The sequence below is a fragment of the Diuraphis noxia genome, unplaced genomic scaffold (genome assembly GCF_037042655.1).
Source record: "Diuraphis noxia isolate RWA-SAM2 unplaced genomic scaffold, SU_Dnox_SAM2 contig0005, whole genome shotgun sequence".
NCBI classification, from domain to species: domain Eukaryota; kingdom Metazoa; phylum Arthropoda; class Insecta; order Hemiptera; family Aphididae; genus Diuraphis; species Diuraphis noxia.
The window spans coordinates 19462787-19490127 of NW_028301715.1; the positions used below are offsets into that span (position 1 = coordinate 19462787).

The 27341-nt window shown below is 29.0% G+C and overlaps 1 long non-coding RNA gene across 2 annotated transcripts; it reads right to left on the reverse strand.

The window, feature by feature from the left end:
- Positions 1-558: 558 nt before the first annotated feature.
- On the reverse strand, positions 559-23682 carry LOC107171331 (uncharacterized). 2 transcript variants are annotated; one of them, XR_016192055.1, is made up of 3 exons: positions 23190-23682; positions 6252-6321; positions 559-1771 (listed from the first exon to the last, which is right to left on the reverse strand). It is a non-coding gene; the product is annotated as an uncharacterized LOC107171331 (long non-coding RNA). The 2 variants fall into 2 exon arrangements; XR_016192054.1 differs by lacking the exon at positions 23190-23682 and adding an exon at positions 6388-6642.
- Positions 23683-27341: the final 3659 nt, after the last annotated feature.

A 27341-nucleotide genomic window follows, 5' to 3' on the forward strand; every position in this document is an offset into this window, starting at 1 on the left:
TACATTTTATTATTAAAATTTTATATATATACAATATATTATATATGATATACTAAATATTATTGCTGTTATTCAATTTTTAAAGTCCTTTTGAATTCTTCTTAAATCTTATTGTTTTGGACTAAAATACATTGTTGATTCAAAAACAAAAATTAGTGTTTTACGGCAAAATAATTCAGTATAATAAAATAACGAATGGCGTCATAAGGTTTTTTTCTCGTGGCTGTATTTACATTTACACCTTATCACGGGTTTTAAAAACACAATAATATATCTAATCGAATATGATATGTATCATATATTATTTTCTACGAAATATTTATCATTTTATGAATTTAATTTGAGTAAATTATCTTTTTCTAACATAGTTATAGTTATTTGAAACTTCAACTACCCATTAAAAATGTTCAATTCATCTTAATATTATAGTCAGTAAATTCAATTCAGTTTTTTTTAAATGTATAATTTTATACATTTTGTGTATTTTGTATGCAGTGGTAAGCTCTAAATTGAAAATATACGTATAATTTTGAAATAACATTAAAAAATGCGTTTTAAAATAATAATAAGTTCTATTTGTTTTACAATATAAAGTCAATATAGTTATTATTTATTTTTCATTCATCTAATTTTCCCTGAAGGTTTAAAAAAAAAACAAAATGTTGTAGACGGCAAAATAACCGAAAAAAACTTAAAATTGAGTTGTCCAATACATCAATGTGTGTAAGTACAGTTATTAAATTTAACATAAAATATAAGGTCGCATATCGATCGTGTATCGTGTATGGAAATAATACAAAATATAGGTATACATTCTCCCCCTACCAAAAAATAAAAACTAAGTCGTACACGATTATAACCTGAGTAAGTACAATAACTTCGATATACGAACCGTTGGTAAGATTAATTTTTGTTTTTTTTTTTATGATTAACATCAAAGAGCTGCGCTTAAAATCCAAGTATGAAAAACAGTGAAAATGGTAATTATACTGTTGAGTATTCACATAATATGATTTTAAAGAGTAATAATATTATAACATGTTTGAACCTTCTATCTAGTGGTACGTCATAATACTGTTATAGGTATATAACATATGCAATAGAATTACTCAATCAAAACTTTCCGTCTAGTGCTTCGCTTGATAGTCAATAACATTATTATTGACGGTTAGACTACGTTATTCAGTTATTGACCTAATGCCGTGTAACTCACATTTTTTCGTTTGAATTTTGTCGGCCATGAAGTTCTCGAGTACATCCATTAAATGTCAATAATAACCATAAAATCGCGATTGAACGACGTCAAAATGTACATATCATTTCAATGATAAATATTATTGTTATTTTTTTTTTTTATCATGTCAGGCGCATGATATAACAGTAGGTAATAATAATAATGATAGTGGTAGTATAAGTAGTATAACATAAAATAAACGAAACAGATAAAATTAGCATTAAAAAATTACATAAAAGGTAAAATAGTATTGCACTAAGTAATAATAAATAAAATATGAATGTTTAATATAATAATATGGTAATATTGTTGAGTGGATTTGGACGTTATTGGTGGATTTATATTGTTTTAGCCCAGATGCGGGCCACGTTAATTCCTTGGCTTGTGCCTTTTTGGATGTCTTCTGGGATGCAGGTTTGGGAGCAAGTTGTGCATGTGATGATGTGTTGCATCGGCATTGTCTGTCCTTCTCCGCATATACACAGGTTGTCTGCGCTATCTAGCAGTCCCCATTTTATAAGATTATCTTTCGTGCGTCTGTCGATATACAATAATATTATAATACTGCGTTTACTATTAAACAATATAATAATTTGTGAGATGTTCAATCGGGCTGCGTATTAACGTTAATATGTTACATAAAAATGGCTGTTCGCGTATTTTTTTCTGCCTTAAAAGGTGCGTTTCCATTGCGATACGTTTTGAATAAACAAAGTAAAATAGATTATGGTCAAATGGAAGTAATTAGTACGAATGACGTATTTCATCCATATTATAAAACACCTACATAATATTAACAGACATTGTAAATCATAAATCATATTATATATTATTTTAGAGACTCGCTTTAATATTTATTATAAACATAAACAGGTAAATAGGATGATATTTAATTAATCTGTACAGTGTTCGACTGAATATTATAATGTCTTATAACTGTTTTTTTTTTATATATACAGGGTGATTCTTTTATCAAACAACACTTATATGGTGTTTGTGTGTAAATACCACCTTTTTTTCCGTCCAAAAAACCAAGAACGGGTGGGAAATGACGTTTAGCACAATACTGCCACCCGGTCCTTATACCACCTATAAAACACAAACACCACCCAAAACCGCCCAACTTTGGGAGGCTATATCTTGTAAACAGATTAACGAAAAATGAAAATTTAAACGTGAAAATTCATTGAAAAAATAGATTTTTTTAGTTTATGAAATTTTAATAGGTTGTCATTTGAAAATCAAAAGTTTATAATGGTTTACCTGATAAATATAAGGGTGAAAATATTGAAAAAAATATATAGTTCTAGAACAAGATGGATCTAAAATTTTGAAAAAAAAAATTTGAAAAAAGTCAAAAGTATTTGAAATAATGAGTGTTGTTTGATAAAAGAATCACCCTGTATTTATACATATAATATATATATATTATATATACAAAACATGTAGGGAACGTTAAAAATTTAAAAAAATAACTAATTTACTATATTAACTAAATTATAAATTCTTCTCTTATCTCTTCTTTTCTAATTATATAATTTATATATTCTTTCTACTTCCCCTTGTATATTTATAATCTAATGCCAAAATTAATGGTAAATGAGTGGTGCCTGGTGCCTAGAAAAATGGAGCTAATTTTCAATTTTTTTTTTTTTTTTGCTATTCAGCTATTATTTACTGGAACAACAACTGTAATGACTAATGGAATAATCTAATGCCCAAATTCGAATTTTAATTTTTTGCCGATGATACTGCCAATAAATACATTTTATGATTTTTGAATGTTTTTTGTTTTAATTTACATAGTTAGTTTATTTGGTAACACCTATGTATGGCTTCTACCGTTCTACCGTTACTATAGTCACGCTGGTTGTGGAAATTCACTTTGTCCGTCCAATAACGATATCTCTCTCTCTCTCTCTAAACGAACGTCACATAATTACTTGGTTATTACTTATTTATTAATATTTAAAATATTTAAAAAAACTGTTAATTATTATTTATTCTTGTCTTGTTCGACCATCAAAAAATGAAATTTTAATAATTTAATTAAATCTATTTTATTAATGAGAACTAAATATTTTAATAAATATTCCTGATGAACATAACTCTATGTTTATGAATTATATTTTTATTTTTTAATTCATGTATAAAAAGTTGAAATATTGTTTATAACCTCCACAGTTTCGCATTTAGAATGTGGTTTTTAAATCATAGGATTGATAGGTCCTTTAATTATTTTTTCCTATTCGATATGGTTCAATTGAAACGTGCATATGACCTGAAAAGCTGAAAGTCCGCCAAAATTGTGTTCGTTGCACGACAACAATAAAAAATCGTAATTATATGTATATCGACGTATCTGCATGGCAACTGGTTCAGGCCAGTCGTTTTTGAAAATTCGACAAATACTGATCATATATAGGTAATAAACGATTCAAAACACGTAAAATAAAAAAACAACGGCGGGCCTAATCCACGACCGAAGATAATAAAGTGACGAATTTCGTAGGTTACAATAAACCTTGCACATATTTCATCGAGAAATTCGTCGTGTTTTGCGCTATGGTTATATCATAATATTATGAATAGTATAACTAAGGTACAATATTATAATATTAATTTTGTTATTGTTTTGATAATCAGCCACGTCGGCGTAAACTGTGGCGGAAGCGAATATCACTTTACATGCATAAACATAAAGTAGTGGGCAAAATGTTTTCGTAGGAAGTACCCCACGGAGTTACGTCGTTGAGTTTTATACAGCTATTATACATTTACGATATAATATTTAGCTCAGATGTTACGTGATAACACAGATTTAGTAAATCATATCTCTGCAGGTTATTCGTACTGTGTATAAAGTTTGCGAACCCCACCGTTACAACCACACACTAACAAGATCGCTCTAGTTACGAATGTTACGACGGTAATCAGAGCAGTAGCAGAATTATAGGTCATACAAGAGACATTTCTGAAATTTCAATTTTTTTTTTTTTTTAAATAGAACTTACTTTTAACTCTGCAAGGTATGTTAAGAATTAGGAGCATTATTCATTGAATATTTCATAACATTAAAAATATACTGTACAAATAATTCACAATAAACCTATTTTGAATTTAAACAGAATTAACAATTATAGAAGGGCAGAAGATAATGATTGTATTTAATATTTACGCGCTAGTATAGCATTCGCAATATACAGGGTGATTGATTTATCATAAAACACTCATTATTTCAAAAAGTATTGACTTTTTTCAAAATATTTTTTTACATGGTGTCAAGTTGTTAAAAACCCAACGTCTTTATTAAAAAATTATATTTTTAAATATTTTTTATCCTTATCATTTTTTAAGTTTTTTACTTTTTTGAATAACAACATAGAGTTTTAATTTCATATACCAAAGCAGAATATTTTTCTAAGTATTTTGATATATAGAAATCTAATTTGGGGCTAGTGGTTTATGAGTTATAAGTATTTAAAGTTTAGACAAGCGGAGTAGTGGACAAACATTTTACGGGGTAACCCCGTACCACTCCACTCAGCCAATCTAAACTTTAAATACTTATAACTCATAAACTACTAGCCCCAAATTCGATTTTCTATTCTATCAGAACAAAATTTATGTGAATATAATCTAATAGTACAATATTTTTTTAAGGAAATTTCTAAAATGGACATTTCCTACTTACACAACTTTGTCCCACCTGATGAACGCGGTATGCCTATTGCGATAAAATAATAGTCTGCTATATTATAGTTACCATTATGGTTGTATTACGAGGTTGTATAGATGCAATTTATGACACAGAAAAATTAAATTTCAACCCGCTATCCACCAATTTTTCATTTAAATATAATATTAATTATTTTTTAATATTATTTTAATAAATACAATAATATTTGTCATAATATATTATTATTGTGATATTAAAAAGTAATTATTCTAAATTATTGTTATTCATTGTTATCGATGAATAGGATACCACAACTTTAAATGCACAATACTACGTAACCACTTTAGTGACTATATGATATGTTACTCCTCTTCGATCACACTTGAATACTGTAACCTCATGTCCTATAAGAATGAAGACCGATATCATTCACAAGTAGAAAAACAACGTTAACGACCAATATTTATTATTTATTGAAAACCTATATGGATCGCAGTCGTCCGTCTAAAGTAGGTACTCGTGTTCAAGACAACAGCCTAAAACAAAATTATATATTTTCCGTAGGTCTCTCTCTCTCTCTCTCTCTCTCTCTCTTTCTATATTTATTTTGTATTGATCTCGACTTTTTCTGGTGCTCATATTATATTACGAACCACGGTACTAGAGTGACACAAGTAAATCATATTCACCCTAAAACTACAACTCGGCATTCTGAACCCGCAATCCCTGGATGCATGGTCGCCGAGGAGAGTGGGAAGGGGAGGTGTGGATGTTGGCCCGAAGGAGGGAGGATATTGTGTCTGCTGGGAGGTGGATGTCGAGTTGGGGGTAGATGTTTGGTCAGAGTTAGATGTTCGGCGAGGAGAGCAAAATCTCTATGCCCCCACTCCGGGGCATGGCAGAAACCTACGGGTGCCCCAATAGAAATTCTGCCAAATAGGCGTCCGAACTAGGCCTTCGTGCCTACTCACGGATATAGCGCCATACGAAAAAAAAAATAATAAATAAATTTGGTGCGTTAATACTGTTAATAGTTATATAAATTTGTGACATAAATTTAAAAAATAACTGAATATCTGTATAATATTATTTTACATTACATATTAAATATTCTAGAATCAACATAATCATTTAGAACATAAATTGCATTACATTACGCTAACAGCAAAATCGTGTCCATGTAAATGACAAGCAAAATGTTGTACGTATAATTGCACTTAATTACTTTAAACATGCTTACATATATATATATAGTAAACGGATGTTAATGATTTTTAATTGGATAGTTAAATGACTATTGTATTACATATTTCTAGTTAAAATATTTTATTAACTTACGTTTGATCCGCTTGGCTGCATCAAATTTCCTATGATTGCAATCTGTTGGTTTTCTTCAACCAAATAAAGTCTGTTAAAAAATAATAAAATATTTATTCTATTATTATTCATTATGTTATAATATTTTGGTCTGTACTTAAGACGATATGTTTAAAATACAACGGTCATGATACGGTTTTAAAATCTAAATAAGCTCAGCTATACTCAGGTACTCTGATAGATACTCAAATAATTTAAAATTTGGTATTGTCGTTTCTAAAACTTTGAAGAATATTTCAATTTAAATGTGTCGATAGACGAGAACGATAAGATTGAGAAATATTACGAAAAACCTGCATCGTACATATTATTTTTGGCTTATAATACGTAACGATAAGAATAGGTACCAACACTACTCTGGTTGTACCTATTATACATCAACACTATACTATACCTACTTTAGATATATTATTATGTTTACCATATTAGCGTTCAACAGTGTTATCAGTTATAATACAATGAATACGTCGCAGTAACAAAATATTATATTATTATAGTGACTAAACCTATATGATTTCTGAACAAATAATTTGACCATTATTGGTTGTTTTTTAGTCGAATAGACCCGAATCACGTATCAGCAAGTTGGTATCACCTAAGCACTAATATTTGATTCAAAACACGCTTGTTGATGGGCTCAAATTTAATTAAAACTACGTTTAATAAATTACAATATAATATAATTATGCATTATACATTTGAAACAAGTTTTTCAATACTTAAAAATACGATATTAAGTGCGTTTTATTAAACAGTATATGTATACACACTTTGATTTATCTTTTTTTATCTCAACGTTTTTATTCATGCCCCAGTGACCTTTTTCCTGATCGATCCTTTGATTCAAAATAATTGAACTCATAATTTTCTCAACCACCCACTTGACTTTTAATGTTTAAATCGATTACTAACATGGTCATAGACTATTGAACTGTAATTAAAATAAATTATTAACCATAGATTTAACGCAATTTAATTTTTTTGATTTTTAACTTTTGTTGATTGATTCTAAGTACTAGAGATTTCAAACAAATACATCTTTGTTTAATTTTGAATAAATTCGTAGTAAATATAGAAGTTTTATGAAAACTTTTTTCTGTACTACCAACGCACTTTAAACAATAATTGAAAGCGTATCATATTATTTTACAATCAATAACTTCAAAATTTTAAAAAATTAAATACGCTTTTTAAAATCACTAAATATGTATATGAAATCAAAGAATAAGTTGATAGAAATTAGTGTGGTGAACGAAAACGTGTACCAATTATGAAATAAGTCCTCAATTACTGTAGGTATGTTACCTACCTAAATGTATTAAAAATTTTAATCTAGGATGGACACGTGTTTTTTTTTTTTAGAGCATTTTTTGTCTTCTGAATTCATATAATAAATGTTTATATTGGTATTTCCAAATATATTCCTCTTTTTGGACGCGTAAAAAAAATATATATTTATAATGAACGTCACTACAACTAAAAATTATTTTACAATATTAAATTTAATAATATTATTATATTATAATATGTTATGGATGATCTACCCCCCCCCCTCCCCCGAGTCATCAACTCTCCCATAAAAATATTATGTGGAGATTGACATTATTATAATTTTAATGATGTATAAATTTGTAATTAAAATTTAAGCTGCAATTAAATCAATTAGATTATAATTAAATGTATATCATATGTGCTGCGAACAGCGTTTTTTCCGCTAATTTTTTTAAATTTTTAAATTTTATAATCGTTGTCTTTAGTTATCTAACCTGCGTCAAATACAATGTATTTATAATTTTACAAACCAACACTCTGTATACTTATAATATGTATAACCATAATGTTATCAAACTTTAAAATATTTTTTATTACCTATACGTAATAATTTTGTTCTCAATAATAAGTTTGTTACTTTTATCTTTCAACGTACATAATATTATTATGTATAAAAGATTTCCATGTTAGCAACATAGTTTTTAAAAATTATTAGAATGTAAATGAATGCTATAATAGTGTTAAAATAAGGTTTAAATGTTTTCAAGGCAGTATTATTTGTTATTTCTATCATATATATATATATATATATATATATATATATATATTTTTTTTTTTAAATGAAACTTTACTGTAAAAGATTCTTAACATTATTATTTTTATACGGTTTGTGATAAAAATATTTTCTGAGACTATCTCACTATTATTTTAACTCATACATTTAAGAGCGAAATTGTCAGAAAACAAACATCGTTTAATGTTAAGATCGAAAAATATCAAGATGAATTGAAAATTATGTACTCTATTACCAGTTGCTATAATAGTTGAGGGAAGGCTTAACATCATCAGACGATTAATATTAATTTGTTGACGGTTAGTTTTACAACAGGTCTCGCTGACAAATAAAAATGTATTGAAATACTTCAGTCTGACACAGTTATAATAATATATTATATCAGTTAAAATTAACTGGTTTTTTTTTTTTTTTTTTTTTATCACGTTGCAATATCTCTGAGTGAAATAATAATATGATATTACGATCAACGTGATTATTTACCCGGTATTCGTAAAAAATAAGTACCTCGTCTTGGTTTGACCTCGATGAAGGTCCTCTACAGGCCCATATAGAACCGCAACCACACTGTACTCAGCGGCTATTGCATGGCGCTACGACAACGTATTATACATCATTTAATATTTTAATATGCTTGGCGAGCAGACTGTGTTATAATATTACTATTCTGCGACCTTTCGAAAAAGGTTGACCACGACGTAATGCGTATATGGCTGAATTCGTTTACGGATGATTACGTTTTCAGAGTAAAAAATCATCAGAAATTAAAAATCGTACATTGACATTAACGCCTACATATATTATACCGTGTTTGGCGTAATATTTATTTATTTACGTGGTGATAGTGAATTCCATACCGCACCGATAACGATAAATTATTATATCGATGAACGGTAATACGGTATGATGGTATCTATAGAAATGATTTCTGTTATAAAACACGAAGAAACGTTGGCACTGTTGAACTCAAAAGATTATACTAAAAACTGTCAATATTTTTATAATTTAGTGTTATTATAGACAGTTAGGTATAATATTATTTTATCGTAAATAATTACAATTTTAAAAGTTATTATAATAACTCAATATATCATACAATATACAAATAATATTTTTAGCAGCAAAAAAAACAAAAATTGTGTTCAAAGTCAGTAAATATAAGTAAAAAACATGCAGGTGTTTTTTCAACCATAAAATAAACACCTCCATTTTTCGTTTTAGTATAACATTTATTCAAATTCTGATTTTTAGAATTTTTAATTATATACCTATGATAAAGACTATATTTTTTGTCGTACCCCTTGGTGATACAAACTTATATTTTATTTTCAAATGAGACCCCCCCCCCTTTTTTTACCGTGAATTATTAAGTGCGTGATTTTCTTAAAAATGTTTGTCTATAAAAATTCTTATAAGTAGTTTCTGGGATATTAAATGTTTGTATCAAGGAGAATAATCATTAAAAATAGTTTTCTAAAAATATAAAGTATAAGTAATATTAGATGTGGTAGTCATTATACTTCAATATTTTTTATAAATTATTTAGACTAGCTGATAAATCAAAGGTAGTAAGTACTAAATTCTAACATTTTAAAACCATCTGCTCCCACTTAATCCATTACCACATAGACATGTATAGTTGCATGTATAGTTGTAAACTTGTACATATAACCCAACTTAAAAACTACTGTTTCAAATTTCGATTAGATGCATTCAAATTAAAAGCGAATAAAGGGGGGTCCCATTTGAAAAAACATAAGTTTTAACTGTTGTAATATTTCCCCTAAGTGGTAAAAAAAATCTCAAGTATTTGAAAATATTGTCATTGGGTGTATTTAGAAATTCCAAAAATCAGAATTTGAATATACATATGCATGTTTTATAAAAGTATACATAAAAAATCACCCTGTACAGTATAAACGTATTACTCCTTGAATTACCTACTTATGCAACTTTTTTTTAACCTTTTTAACCTTTTTTTTAAGAGGAGTGAGAAAACTAAAAAAGTTAAACAAATGTTTTGTTGATTATTCATTTTTATCACCAACTGAAGGGAACGCCAAAAAAATATGATTAATATGTGTTCATATTATGACATGAATGTATAGTCGTCGGCTCTTCGTTAGTTTTATTTATTCGTTATTTATATACATATATATTTATAGTAACCGTGGACGACGGCCGTTCAGTAATACATTTCAACTCGAAATTAATTGCTTCGAGTTGGGTATACTGTAAGTATGGGTATTACCTATACGGACCAGGGTATCTAGACGTCTTGGTTTTTCAAACTCTGCCCCAGAGTTTGGTAAACCTTTATCGGGATTACAATAAAAAACCAGAAACATATTATTCGTATTGCATCATCAATCGATAGTAATTTCAAAACTTTTAGCGTTATAAATCGTCTTTGTCATACCTACCTTTTATGGCATTGAAAACTGTTTAAAATATAAAAAAAATATAAAAATGCTGATTTATTTTATACATTTAATTCTTATTAACAGTTGGTAAATTATTTGTCGGATTAAATCGTCATTTTGAACCAATAATATTATATATTTATTGTATATTATTTTTTTTTGTCTATGAACTATTGTGCTGAAAATTTTAATGATACATCCATCGATTTCACCGTTATGCCAGTACAAAGCGATTGAAAACTCGTGTTATTTTTTTATATTTTTTAGCTGTATAAGTATTAGTGTTTGAAATTATAATATTATTTGGCCTTATGATGTGAAACTAATACGGATCAATCGCGCAGTGTTTCCGCGTTAATTCTCAGCAAATGACATTTCCGGAAATTGCTCATAATGGGGCTAGGTAAATTGAGTCCGAGATAAGTTTGGTACATTTTGAAAGCGGTAAATTAAGTCCCGGGGTTAGGTAGTAGGTAAGTTGAGTCCCGGAAAAAATAAGGCAGTAGGTAATTTGAATCTCAGGGAAAAACGATTTATATGCATTTAAAATTTAAATATGTGCAACATAAAATGTTGCTATTTTCAAAATCATATACATGCAGTCAATGAATGTCCCACAAATCATAAATAAAAATTTTATAGTGCACATTTTTAAATTTTAAATGCATATAAATCGTTTTTCCCTGGGACTCAAATTACCTACTACCTTATTTTTTCTGGGACTCAACTTACCTACTACATATTTTTCCCCGGGACTCAATTTACCGAGTTAGGGTCATTTGGAACTCAATTTACCAACCCCGCTCATCATCCTTATACCTGCAGCACGAAGTCCTACTACCTAACAAAAATACTATCATCGCGTGCCCCTGCGGAGAGAATAAAAAATATATTGCGTTTCGCAACCAAAGAACCACGTTGGCGTAACACTTGGAAAACTTATAATGTGAAATTAATGAAAATTACAAAAAAAAAAAAAAAAAAAAATGGGAACACCGTCGCTGTGAGCAATAAATCATTTGCTGCAGTTGTGGTAACTGCAGGTTACTACACCTGCACGATAAATCAATTATAACGGCTCGGTTATTATAATTTTATCCACGAGATAGACAGTGGTGGAGTTTTAACGTGCAAGACCAGTGGGTTAGACTTAGTTAGACTTTTGAATCCGATCATACTTGTTTGTGCACATACATTTTCTGCACAAACAAGTATGATCGGATGAAAAAATTTATTTATAAAACGTCGTTTTCAAACCGACGATTTTCAGTCAAACATAGTATATTGTTATTACTTATTACGCAAGTACGCAACTCTGTGATTTTCCTGACAATTATGCGTATTTTCCTTTAACAGTTGAAAAAGTGTGGTCGAGTTAGAGCTGGATATAAAGCAACAAAAAAAAATAATGTCGAAAAAAGTTCATTTTAACGAGGCGTATAAACGCGTATTGGTTTTCTACTTGCAGCTGAAGTCACATCGATGCTGACAGTAAAATTTCGGTCTCAACAACAGAAGTAAACATGTTATTATATTACAGGTAATATGAACAGCTAACTATTTTCTGTGTGCTATTCGACGTAATATTATTATGATGTCATCAATATTCCGCTGATGTGTCACAAACTACTATCGATTTTACAGAAGAATTGTTGAATATTTTTCAATTTTTAAGACATATTTTAAAAACTCTTTTTTTATAAAACATAGCGCAAAATAGTTACAGTGATGCAGGACATTTTTTTTTAGTATTTGTTTTTCGTAGGTAATTAGAATTGAATAGATAGATTGTGATAAGTGAACTTTTTTAAATTATTTCCCACAGTTATTTCCATTACTAAAGTTAGGTATGCATTATCAAATGATAATTCTTCTCGAAAAATTCTGGACATTTATTATGTAAGTTGGTAAGTTTTTGGATCATAAAACATTTTATGTCTCACATAAAATATTTTTATCGTACAAATTCCGAAATGGTTTGATTCGTTTTTGACAAAATTGGAAAACTTGTAATACTCATGTGTATGCTTGCGTAAAATATTGAAAAATATTTTTTGAAATGTAAATAATAATATTTCCTATATTTGTTATGTTGATATGTAATACATTTTACACTGAAAAAATTTCTCTATAATATACAAACTTCAATATTAGAAAAACAATAGAGAGTGTTGCTTTTAGACTTGTAAACATTCAACAAAATGACACTGATATATTTACTCTGAATTATCTCGTACAGGTGGTAGTGAGAAAAAACTGAACGTAAAACTTTTGGTTTGTCAGCCATCGTTGTTCCGAATCGAAAATCATTGCCCAACACCGATAAAAATATATTAATAATAAGCAATATCAAAATACAACATTACGAATAACAACAACAACGACGACGATGAAGATGATGGTAATAATAATAAATTTAATAATAATAATAATAATAATAATAATAGTAACAATAATTATATCGTCCAATATAATTGCCGTGACGGAATAATAGACACACCGTTTACGACTCGTAAATCACAGCCGCTCGCAAACATTATTTTATATTTTTCTCGAACCATATCGAAACACTAATGCAGTTATCGCGTTTCTTAGTGCACACACACGCACACACACGCACACACATGCACACCACATACTAGCTACTATGTGTACAAATACTATGACATGATGCAAATGCATGTATAGATGTTCGAACCTTTGAACGCATATACTTATAAGGATGTACCTACCTATCACTGATATTGATATAATATACCATTTCGTAAATTTTCAGTGTATTGTATACACTGAAGTTGATATTTTATATTGTTATTGCTGTGAGCTATATAAGAGCGATTTCACTGCACATCGAAATAATCGAGATCATACGTAACAACCGTTGTCGTCCACTCCAATCTAGTTTTGTCAATTTCTGTGAACGTAAGTACCTATACGTAGTTATTTTAAAATCAAATTTTGCAAACATTGTTGATCAGAATATATGAAAATGGCAGATGGACATAAATTTAATACTACCATAATATTATAAAACAATTGTAAAATAGTAGTACCTATGACATATAATATTTAAAATTTCTTTAAACTACCTAAATTATACCCCCAGGGTTCATGATGAATGAATCTCCCTGTATAACGTTTCAAACTTCTTCAGTGTACCTAGACTCTATAGGGACACTGTTGATTTTATTGTGACCTGCACGAGTGATTTCGTTGCATTTAAAAAGTCTCGACTATTCGAAACACGTGTTCCACCATCGATCTATGATGCATATTAAAAAAAATAAACATTATTGGCAGAACCACGTACCAAATTATGATATATCGTTTTTTTATTACACATGATATTCCAGTGACCAGACGTTACCACTCATTTGAATATTTTCAACTTTTAATTGAGTGGTCAGATTTATATTGATTGCAGCTTCACAGAAAAATAATTATGAATAAAAAATTCAAGTATAATATTATTATTCATATAAAAATATCGATACAAATTTTGATGTCATTAGTATTAAATGTTTGTACAAACATGGTACTACACAAACGCACGTGATAATAAAAATACGAATATAATAGTAATAATAGATATTAAAGAAATAAATTTATAACACCGCAGAGAGTAAGAGTAAATAAAAAATAGACAACATTATAGTTAAATTAACATTTTAAAAATCGAGTAGATACAACAAATATTTAAATTAAAAATACAAAATTTTAATTAAGAATAGGAATTGAAAAAAAAATCAAAATTATGAATTTTATTACACAGTAGGTACTGGTATTACGTATAAGGAATGCACCGGACTATATGAGACTAAGTGGTTATTTTTAGTATGAAGTATACCAAAAGTTGGAATTAATTTTGGAGTTAGAAGACTAAAAGAGGGTACTCTAAGGCCAATTTTATAACAATTCAGGACGATCGATAACACCATTCAAGATTTTATACATAAAAGTCACATCATATACTAAACATATAGTTTTTACTTTTTTAGCGATGATCATAAAAACACGACGTGGTCCAGTGTAGTTTGAACCACTCATCAATATTTATTGTTATGTTATAAGTGGGTATGTCAGTTAAAGTATTATTATTATTTGCTCTTATACCACTCTATACTGGAGTAGGTGTTGTCCCTGTACTCTTAGTGACTCGAGACGGCTTGAGAGTTTTTGTTTGTCTCAACTCCTCGTACGCCACACGATTTTGTGACCAGGTAACTAATAAACTCGGTTTAATCTATCGGTTACTTGGTTACTTTGCCAAACAGGGAGACGCACATGGGTGGTTGGTTAGTTGAAGGGCTGATGTCGACTGTTGAATGGGACAATATTGAATCATCTACACCTGTCTGGCTAGGTACTCTGATTTAGGTTAGCTAGGTAATTAGATGCTCTCGCCTTTGTACAATTTACCATGTTGGTGAGTACACGATACAGGAACGGTGGCAATATTGTGATAAACAATTCCCATCCGTTCCTGGTTTTTAAACTGAAAAAAAAAGGTACTCTGATTTAAGGCGCCTTGATGTTTACTTCACAGTCTACTTTAACGTTAACTGGCTTTAATGTCATCAAAACAATAAATAGGTAGGTCGTAAAACTCGTACAAGTGAATTTTATATTGTTACCGAGTGATCGTCATGATCAAGCGAGTACGAGAGTGGTGCCAGCATTTCAGTATTTCACTCATACCAATAATCATTTACAACTAATTCATAGATCCTGGGTGACTAAGACGATATTAGAAGTTATCTAAATGTTTCCCCTTAAATACAATATTATAATCGTAAGGAGGTGGCCCCTTAAACGGAGATGGTATTTTACGCTAATATCATGTGATATTACGAAATTTACATACCACGTCATATCATTATAATATATGAGATACCGTTAAAAAGTGCTCACTCTGGGAAAAATGAAATAAAATATCGAGCTGGAATATACCTATACCGACGCGTCGGATCGGTGACGATCGGCACTTATCGGCAAAGGCAACTACAGACGAGGCGCGTTCATGTGATTTATCAATGCGTGAATAATAACTACCAAAGTCAGGTCAAAGGGTAAGTTACCCACACTCATATATAAGCGTGTCAGGTACATTGATAAACTGACGGCTGTGTTGTACCTGTACCTACCCGTTTGTTCGCGGATCATATAGTGGCGTGGGTCGCAGCGTTGTAGAAAAAAAAATATTTATATCTTGAAAGTTTGTGTTTCGTGTATAGTCGGTCATGTTTTTGTGTATTTGTGGGGGGGGGGGGGTCGACGAAGAATATATATTATTTCAATAGACATAATATATCAGTGAACCACCGTCGGTTCAAAAACAAATGTTATTAAATTTTTTGTTTGTCATGTATGATTGGATATTTAAATGAACCCCCTGTATAGCTGACTATATTATATGAAAAAAAAAATGTGTTATTCTATCAAACGCCAATATTATGTGCATACATTTGGAAATTGATGACAAAAACTTCATCATTTTCGGATTTCTTTTAACATTTAGCAATAAATATTTAATATAAAATCCATAAAGATGAAAGTCATTTTGTATGTTGTTAGACATATCCATGTTTGTATAAAGTAATTTATTACGTTTTATAAACGATCGAAGAGGGTCAAATACTTTTTAATATTTTTTATGCAACGCAGCTCCGGTAAGTTTTACGATTCAATATTTTGCAATAAAATCAGTAAAGTGGGTATTCTGCTGTACATTAGGTGGTGGGGTGGACCTCTGACTAGGGTAGGTTAGATTTGAATGCAATGATAGGTATCATTGTATACGAAAAACGATTCTGAACGGAGATGATTTGTCAGTCTAGGATATATTATATTTAAATATTTTCATATGACATATTATATTCTATTTTGAAACAAATATTTTATTTTTCAATTAAGACGCATTTTGCATAAGGCATGGTTAATCAATTTTTCCAAAAACATTGCATGTAGTTATCATAATTCATAGTACCTTATATTATCATAGATATACATATTCCTGGTTTGAGGATAAATCGTTATCATTACGCGATTTCATAAAAATTTAAAACTCAAACGCTCAAAATATTTTTCCTATAATGACGCTTCAAATTTTCTCGATAGCTATTTGAAGCAAAATTATGGAAAACTTAGTGTTGAATTTTATAACCTTAGATATAAATACAAGCAACATTATGAATTTTGAACTACAAAATAATTTGCAAATATTCATGGTTTTGGCGAATTTTTGTCAATATTTAAAATTCAAATGCTAATAAAAATTTAATTTGAATTTCCTGTGGACATTTTTTTTTGTGATAAAGATTGACAAATTTGTAAGGAATCTTGTATTAAATTTTCAAATCTTAGATTAGCGAATTTTTGTGATTTTTACGTATTTTGTCAAAATTCAAAATTTTAATGCTTATAAAAAAAAATTGTGACAATGAATTTATTTTATTTTTTAACTGCTATTATAACAATATGTTAAGAGTCTTGTATTAAATGTTTTCTACCCAACAAAATTAATTTTTATCGATATTAATTTAAAAAAAAACTAATAATGATTGAAAATTGCATATAAGTACCGATGAATAGAATAACTTGAGTCAACAATTTTTTTTTAATTTTGTGGTGGATAAAAATATACTTATATAAACATTCGGTGAAAATTTCATGTATCAATGGTTATCTGTTTTAAAGTTACATCAAAAATTAAAATCGATTTTGTCGAAAACTGATTGAACGTAAAATTTCCTATTTTTCCCTTAAATTTTAGTTTGTTTATCCCGATTATTTAAAAAAATATTAAGAATTTTTTACTTTTGACCCCCCAAAGTACCAACTAGATTCATTTTCTGATCGAATAAGACATGGAAGTCAAAAATCGAAGCACTTATACTGCTCCAAAACGTGATGACAGACACACAAAAAAAAATTCATGGTTTTGACGAATTTTTGTCAATATTTGAAATTCAAATGCTAATAAAAAAAAATTTTGCCTATGTATTCTTATAATTTTTTAGTCACTATAAGGATAACTTATGAAAAACTTTGTATTAAACTTTCAAGTATTTTGATAGGGCCAAAAAATTTTTCAGAAAATTTGAACATTTCAGTTGTCTATAAATACCTCAAAAAAAATCGAAATATTTTGAAAATTATATCATGTAAAGAAAATTCCAATTTAAATAACTGGTAAAATGTTCAAGTATCTACGACTTATACTTTTTGAATAATAATAAATATTTAAAATCGTTTCAGGATAAATCGTTATCGTTACGCTATTTTCGTAAAAATTTAAAATTCAAACGCACTTAAAATTTTTCCTATAATGATGCTTCGAGTTTTCATTATAGCTACTTGAAGGAAAACTTAGTGTTGTATTTCTAATCCTTAGTTATAAACATAAAAAATGTTTATGATTTTTCAACTTCAAAATAACTTGCAAATTTTCGCGTTTTCGACAGATTTCGTAAAAATTTGAACTATAAATGCTTATAAAAAAAATTGTGTCTAACGATTTTTAATTTTTTTAGCTACAATAAGAACAACTCATAAGGAACCTTATATTAAATTTTCAAGTTTTTTTGGTCGTCCAACATTTTTTTACCGACCCTTCAAAAAAAAATTCTCATAAAAATCGAAAATTTCAGTTGTTTATAAATAACTCAAAAAAATTCAAAATTTTTGAAAATTAAATTGTTTATAGATAACACTAACATAAACATTTGGTGAAAATTTCAAGTATTTACAGTGATTAGTTTTTGAATTACAACCATATAAAAAATCGATTTGGTCGAATACTGGTTTTGCGTAAAAATTCCCGTTTTTCTGTCTTTTTTTTTTGTTTTTCTCGATTTTTTTGAAAACTGTTGGAAAATGTATACTTTTGACCTTTATAATGCACCAAGGATATTCAATTTTTCGTCGGAAACCACTCCCAAAGTTTGAAATTGAAGCATTATTTCGACTAGTTATGCTGTACACAGACACACAAAAAAAAACACACACATCATTGTAAAATCAATACATTCATCACCTCGTTCAGAATCTAAAACAATGAATAAGTCTATTTGATTTGTTAATAACAGTACTTACCTAAAATGATAATCACGTGATAATGTCATTGAGCTTTAAGACTAAACAAACATGCAATAACTATAATCATATAGTTTTGGATACAAAATAATATATATGAAATCAAAACTCATTAAAAACGAATTTTAAAAGATTAAATTCATGTGAGACATTACAAAAAAAAAATAGCTCAAAATAATATTATAATCCTACAAATGTGACGGGGGAGAAAAAAAATGCAGTGATTAAAATCAAACACCAATTATCTTTAATTGACACAGTCGATAGACTTTAATAATAATATCTCTTATAAGTTTAAACGAAATATTTTATTACGTACTTGATCAATTTACTTACAATACAAAAATGGCAGCAAAATAAACTAAAATACTTTGTTGCTCATAGGATATAAGGTGATTTCAAATAAGCTCTTTTTCTCTTTTCTCGAGATATATTTATTATACAATTTACAACTTAAATTTATATCTGCACCATCGCATTTGAAAATGCTTATTTTTGGAGGATGATATATTTTCACATCTTAAATGATCTTAATATTTCTATCCGTACATAAACATTTTATAGATGTATTTCAAATCCAATATTTGTACGTTCAAGTTAACTGCACGATTATAGGCTATAATAATATTTATGTTGAATCGTTCTTTTTAAATCGTTTCCTTTCCACATTGGGGAAAATTGGAAAATATATTCTGTCAAAAATCAATCGTAACTTCTCGTATACATTATACCTTGTACCAACTTTTGTTTGGATAAAAATGTATAATTCAAAATATTATTTATAAAAATTGTGAACCATATTTTACATTACATATTATGCGATCATTTAAATTTTTTTATTTTTTCCATTGTTATTGTCTTTTTATTTAGATCTCAAACAAGCTTTACTTGTATGTTTCTGGTGATGAGGGGATAGACCCCCCCACAAAAAAAAAGCATTACGTCATGGTTATTATCTGATACCATATAGAATATATTGAATATGTTAATATACATAGAAATATAGAATACAAAGATAATGATTTAAAAACTGACGAATTGACAGAGTTCATATAAATGTTTAATAAATGTTAACTGTCGTAATGAATAAAATTGTTCACGTAATAATTAAATTTTTTTGAATAGACATTTCATAATATTACGCTGACTGCAAAATTTAGTTCATGCAAGTGCCATAGATACTATGCAAGCACATAGTCAGCAACAGTTAAATTGTAGCACGGTGTGTTGTCTAACACAACATAACTATTAGTTCACATCGTTCTCCTGTAAACATCATAATTATTGGAAATAATTGATAAAAAAATATGCTGTTTTATTGAATAAAAAGAACATCCATTTTAGTTCTCTAAAAACCATTGAATACCGATGAAAACAATTGCAATTTAAATTATAAACTTAAAATGTATTTGTATTCAATAACTTAAAGCAATTATTAGGTAACCATACAAAAGTATAGTAATAATCTCTAATAATAAATATTAACATTTTTTATTTAAATTGCTTGACAATAAAATAACGTTACAGAAAGTTTTTTTAGCTGGCATATTATTATTATGTAAACCAATAAAATATAGTTAGACACAAAATGTCCAAAAATTTACATATTTATTTTGTATATTAAAATTAACAAATTTTTTTTTCTTCCTTTCTAATTATATAAATTAATCCAACGCTAATGGCCCATAGTTGTCGAAGTGGAAATTCTTTGTAAATTTCAAGACCAATAAAAAAAAAAATAAAAATAAAATATTGTTACTAAAATATGTAATAAAAACTCAAAACAAATATTAAAATAAATATGAAAATAGGAGTTTTTTTTAACTATATACTATATTTGATATCGTTGTAGGTACCTACATAAAAATAGTATCATTTTATCTTTACATAATATTTTAGAACAATGTGCTATATACATATATATAGCACACAAATATGTAACACCCTGTATTAATAATTTAAAACATTTATAATTAAGTCGTATTTATTCATTATGAAACGAAAATATTATTTGAATTTTGTTTATAATTTATAGAATCGTTTATATCGTACAAATAAATTATTGATTATATCATTTTAGCAGTCAGATTTTGTACCATCAGAGACCATTTAATTTTATTAAAAAAAAAAAAAGAAATAATAATAACATATCACATATTATAATAATGTTTAAAAAATAATTGTTTATACACCTCGTAAAGGTCTGTGTTAGCACTGTTAACTTAAACCGTCAATTGACTGATTTTAAAAGTAACAATAATATTACAGTGTTGTATTAAAATTTAAAATACACACAACAACCAATAACTTAGTTTCAAGTTTATTTGAACTTTTTATTTCATTCGTTAGTAAAATTTAAAAGTCGTTTAGCTTTTCGACGGTAAAAGTTATATAAAATACGCGTTCTATATTATTATAAACAACAGAGCACGGTGAACCATTGAATACGTTGGACATCCCAGAAACGCATAAATTACGTATAAAAATGTTAGTCACATAATATATTCATACCGATATTGTCATGGGAGATATTTTATTGAAACCGAATAAATGAAATCATCGTCGAAACCAATTCCCAACCTTTGCACGTGTCATGCACGGTCTAATTACTTTAACACCACGGATGACGATTTGCGGATTTTATTCAGCTGCAGTGGCGAAATAAAAAAGGGATCCGCAAAGCGCATGCTCACCCTCACCGTTTTATCCTTTAATCATGCATTTATTTAAATCCTGGAGTACGAAATTTCCAAGTACGCTTATGTAAAGAAGATATTTTCAGATGCACATCGACGCAGAACATTTACATAGTATACATGGCATATTATAAAGATATTTGAAAATATTATGGACTCGGAGAATTCTCGAAAATTCTAAAAATCAGAATTCGAATCGATGACCTGCAGAGTATACGTTCAGGCCCTCATCTGAATGGTCACTATATTAATTATAGTCAGGGTTGGGCAAGATACTCAAAAAAAGTATCACGATACATCGTGAATGTAGAAAGATACAAGATACAATATACATGTATCAAAGATACTTAGATACATGATAGGTACTTTTATATTTCCAATCGAATTTTATTTACTATATTAAACTTAAAAAGTCTATACATAATTCACTATACTGTCAATGCATAAATACTTGTAAAGTCATACCTACATGGTTACACTCATATCTAGGTAGTGGATTCATATTTTATGAGAACGAACATTTCAGCATGATTAAAGATATAGGTGCTTAGGTATAATATCTTTAACCATGCATTTTAGTTAAGTGCTTATCTGTATAACTGTAAATACGTATACCATATACGGACTACGGACATACGGGCACCTCAAATTAATTTTATGTTTTTCAAATTGTCTTACTGCTTTACAGGTTATAAAATTGTGTAGTAATTTTTTCATTATCGTTAATTTCAACTCGATTGCACCTGGACAATTTTTCGTGAAAATACAATCCACTACGAAATTATAAATATCGAAAATCAAAATGTCTTGGTACTATTAAGAACACACGTTTTTACAATAAAAGTATCTTTGGAAAAAAAAGTTACAAGATATTGGTGTAAAATGTATTATGATACAAGATACAATATTGTATCTTTGATACGGCCCAACCCTGTTTATAGTGTATAATCGTGTATCGTGTGGTCGGATTTCGCGGGTAAAACTACGTAGGTATATTATTTTATTTTAATAATATTACCCAAGCACCCTCATCGGTTAGGTTGACGACGACGACGATTCATTGACCCCAAATGGAAGAAAATAACAATTTTTGTTTATCGTTTATATATAGGTATATTGATATATATTATGTCACATTGTATTGAAAATAATATAATATAATAAAATTGTAAATGATTAACTATAGTAATTTTTATATGTTTTGAATATTTTTTATAAGAACATTTTATATTTTGTAAATAAAGTGGTCATTTAAAACTAGTATAAAATATGCGTATTGCGAGCGAAGCGAGCAAATTTTTTTCAGTTTGGGCCCCCTTAAAAAATTTCCCTGTAACAAAAATACTACCTATCCACCCCTGATTATATGCTATATCGATATACACAGTGATGGAGCTCGGTAACGTGTTTTCGAAAACCAAATTTGTTCGACTCAAAACTGAGATATATCGACAATTGTTGGTGGTGGGTTGTGTGGCAGAGGACTCATCGTAACATATATTATTATAGGTATACACGCTAACACGGACAAAGTTTAGATGTTTAGGAAAAAAAAAACCCCCATCGTCACAATATATTGGTGTTTATCTATCTATATACTTATAGGAGTAGGTATACTTACGTCTCACACTCAAAAGACCAATTATTATATACCTAATATAATATTAATGGCCGTGACGGTATATATATATATATATAGTGCGCTTTATTTAAAATATTATATTACTATGTTATCGACCTAGATACTACACGGCTGTCGGTGACGAGTTTGACGAGTGTGATAATGTTATCGCGTCTAATCGTTTATGGTTAAGACTGTGAGCCACTGGGGGATCACGTCATAGGGGGGGGAGCCGTAAAAATTGCGGACGGGAAACAAAAATCGAAACACGCGTTACTCACGACGAAGAAAATCAGCACGGGCGAACCATCGGAAAATCGAGACGCGACTGAGACAAATTTATAATATCAACTGATGAAATAATAATGATATCACACAAAGTCTCGTCGGGTTAAATACGTATAAAATATAATGATAATATAAAATATTATGCACACTCGGCGACGACAAACAAAACACACACGCGCTCGCGGCGCACACGGCAACGAGACGATACACACTGGCGAGAGCGATACGCGAACACTGACTTCCGGGCCGGAACAGAGCCGGTCCCTTCCCGGCAAAACCGGAAAGCTCGTGTTGACGCGCCGCGCCGCCGCGTACCTCCGCACACAAACATACATATATATAATATACTTTCCGACGGCGCCCGCACAGAGATACACTCTCTAATAATATGGGTAAATAGGTAGGTATAATATTATTATTATTATGTTTTGTGTCCGTCAACTGTAAATAAATTCCTATAACATACATAGAAGTGTTCCCATTAATTTTTCGAGAGTATACTATATTATCATCAAATATAAACATTTAATACAATAAAAATAGTTTTCTTATGGTCTATAGAAGTAAAGCCAGTAAAGAGCGTGCCAATAATATGGAAAAAATGTTTAACCAAATTGTTTATACATTCCTATAATATTACGTATATTTCGTCAATCTTTACAAATATTGTATAATAATGGTATAATATCGATTATGATTGATAGCATACGCAGTATACCCATAATATTGAAAAAAGATCTTGAGAGTATACGGCGTATATGTAACATACCCTATGGGAACACACCTGAACATACAATATACAATATATAATATATATAATGTGGTTTTGAGTGTGTATGTGTGAGTGTGTAATTTGCGTGTGGGTGGATACTGGATACGCATATTAACGGTAATAAACAACAATCCCCCCCACACACACAAACGCACACGATATATATTCACACATATTATTATAAGACTTTCCGGACGTAAGATGTCTACTTCCACTGAATAAAGTTAGAAGGAAAAAAAATGTTACAAACGTCATACAAATGCGTAAACGTTGAGAAAATCTCATATAGATATGTCTTAGCCGTTTCGACGGCTGGTAACGATTATTATTATTTTGCAAGAAAAAGTCACAAAGAGTGATTATTATTTTTATCGTGAAATGATGTGCACTACTATTGTAGAAAACTTGAAGATTTTTTAAATTTTATTATTTGATTTAAACACTAGCTACAGATTTTCAGCCATCAAATATAGCCTTGGCGGCTATGGCCATTGCCACTATAATGAATGTGTTTCCACTCAAACTTAATTATATCTATTGTACATGGTATTAAGGTATTGCATTTTTCTCCTCAAAAATTCGTTATTAATGAGTAAACTTTTTGTCCTGCAGTCTTTCGTGGTTTTCGCAGAATGACACGGTGGCTATATTTGGTCCAATAAAATATCACCGCCAGAAAAAATGTTTAGGAACCGTCGGTGTATGGTTTCACGTCTTTACATATACCAAAGTATCAAAATGATAAATATTATTATTGTTCTTCACGTGACGCATATAATATCTGTTTTATTGTCTGATATGTGCTTAGAATGTTTTATTATAAAATCTTTTCTCTTATTGAATCTGAACGCAAAACAAAAGTGTTGCGATAAACAACAATATAATATAGTCCAACAGATGACATTATATTATAATAATATTATATCGATCTGGTTTGGGATTTGTTCTTAAAAGTTTTTCGTGACGCAACATACATTTTATTCACTTTTGAGTATACTAACTTTTTTTTCGTTCAATGTTAGAAATGTATTCAAAAAACATAACGAACGGAACATACCGTAAAATAAAAATATCTTTAAAATTATTTTTATACTTACTGGTGGAAAACAAAAATTAATTTTTCAGTTTTTGAATGACCATATTTTTGAAATACCACGGAGGTGAACTTCACTTGGATAATATATTATTATCACGACGAAAAATTTCTTCTGTCCACGCGATCGTAGGCGTATAATATTATGAGCAGACGACATGGTTGAACATATTGTATTGTGGACTCCCAAAATGGTGAAAAGTATTCGTTTTATGTCCTCTTGTTTCAATTTCGTGACACCGAAATTTAAGAAAAAATGTTTAGTAATATAACGCTTATGACTTGTCCGCACGCCATCCTCACTCCTCATTAACCTAAATCATAACTTCTCAGTGGTTCTTATTTTTTAAGTTGAACGAGAACGATTATTAGTTTTACAATGTGACGCAAAAACCTTATTATTTTGTGTTGTTCTATAAGGCGCATGTTATGCTAGATTTTCGATCGAGCACTGCTCGATTCATCGGTTTTATTTTGTGAAATTATTTCTACTTATTACTCGTTCAGCGAAAAACAAGACAAAAAAAAAAAGTCATAAATACCTCAGACAAATTAATGTGTGAGCGCGGGCGCGATTTTAACTCACTCTTGAAAATTGTTATCCACTTAAAACGATCTATCATAATATCATTATAGCTTTTAAACATAAGTACAACGAACCTGCAGCAGCGGCTCATTTAACTCCAATAACTGAACTTTGTAAACCGTTTAATATTACACGAACACACAAACAGACACTACAACCACCGTAGAAAGTGTTGAAATATGCACGCGGTGTGTGCAGGTATGTATTTGGTACGAAATGGTATAGGACAAAGTTTAATTTATTAAGGCATAAAATATTATGCTCAGAGTTATAATATATAAGTGATATATATTATACTGAACCTTCCTGTAATGAATAGTAACTTTCACTGTGCATGGTGATTCGCCAAGCACGCTCACCCCGACCTCCAATTTTCATCTATAATAATAATGAATTTATTCGAATTCAGATGTATACAACTTTTAAACGCGCCTATATAATATAATGTAGGATCATATTATTTTCAGATTCTTGTAATTGTTTAACACCACCTAATCGAGGAGTGTTATGCAGAAAAACTATAGTTTATAGTCCCCAAACCATGTTTATATTGTAAATTATTTGGCAAATCATTTTTTTAACATTTTAATGAAGGATTTATTCGAAATTCAAACGAGTAGTTTTTTAGTTTTAAATAATATGTTGAACTGAGGATGATGATTATAGTCTTTATTATTGAAGAAAAAAAGAAATTAGCGTGTTTGATAAATCATCTTGTAGAATGTCATTATGTATTTTACGTACTGTGCATATGATTCTCAGCATTTTAATCTCTTACAGCAACACTTAACTTAAGTGACTTAAGTAATATAACATACTTAATTAAATATATTTCAAAAAAGTTTAAAAACATTATATTCTGAAAATGTAAAACCTCAAAGTTAAATAAATCCAATTAGACATTAACATTATTATTTAAAAACTCACTAAATATTGGTATACGAACTAGTTTAAATGGAATATTAATAAATATTATTATTAGTGTAAGTAATTTATTTATTAATTTATCTCCGTCTCCAATGTGTTTTACTCGTGTAAATTTCGAGACTTTCTGGTAAAAAAAAATCCATTTACAACTCAAATGAACAATCATAAAAATTAATAGTATAGTTTTAATAAATAAATCAGTCGTAATTCGATTCGACTCGTAATCAAATTACTTAAGCGCAGGTTAGACAAAACTTCAATTTATTGGATGGCGTTTTCGATTCTTAGAAATAATAAAACAGTATTTTCGTACTCTCAATTTTATCGTAATTTGATTTCACGTATTTATAAAACGTGTAAGTATATAATACTATTTCTCTCTAAGCGCAACAACTCAAAGATTCTTGATTGTTCTATATACGAAAACAAAACTGGATAACTTTAACCATTTAATATAAAAGCATGATAATGTGTATTTGTTTTAGT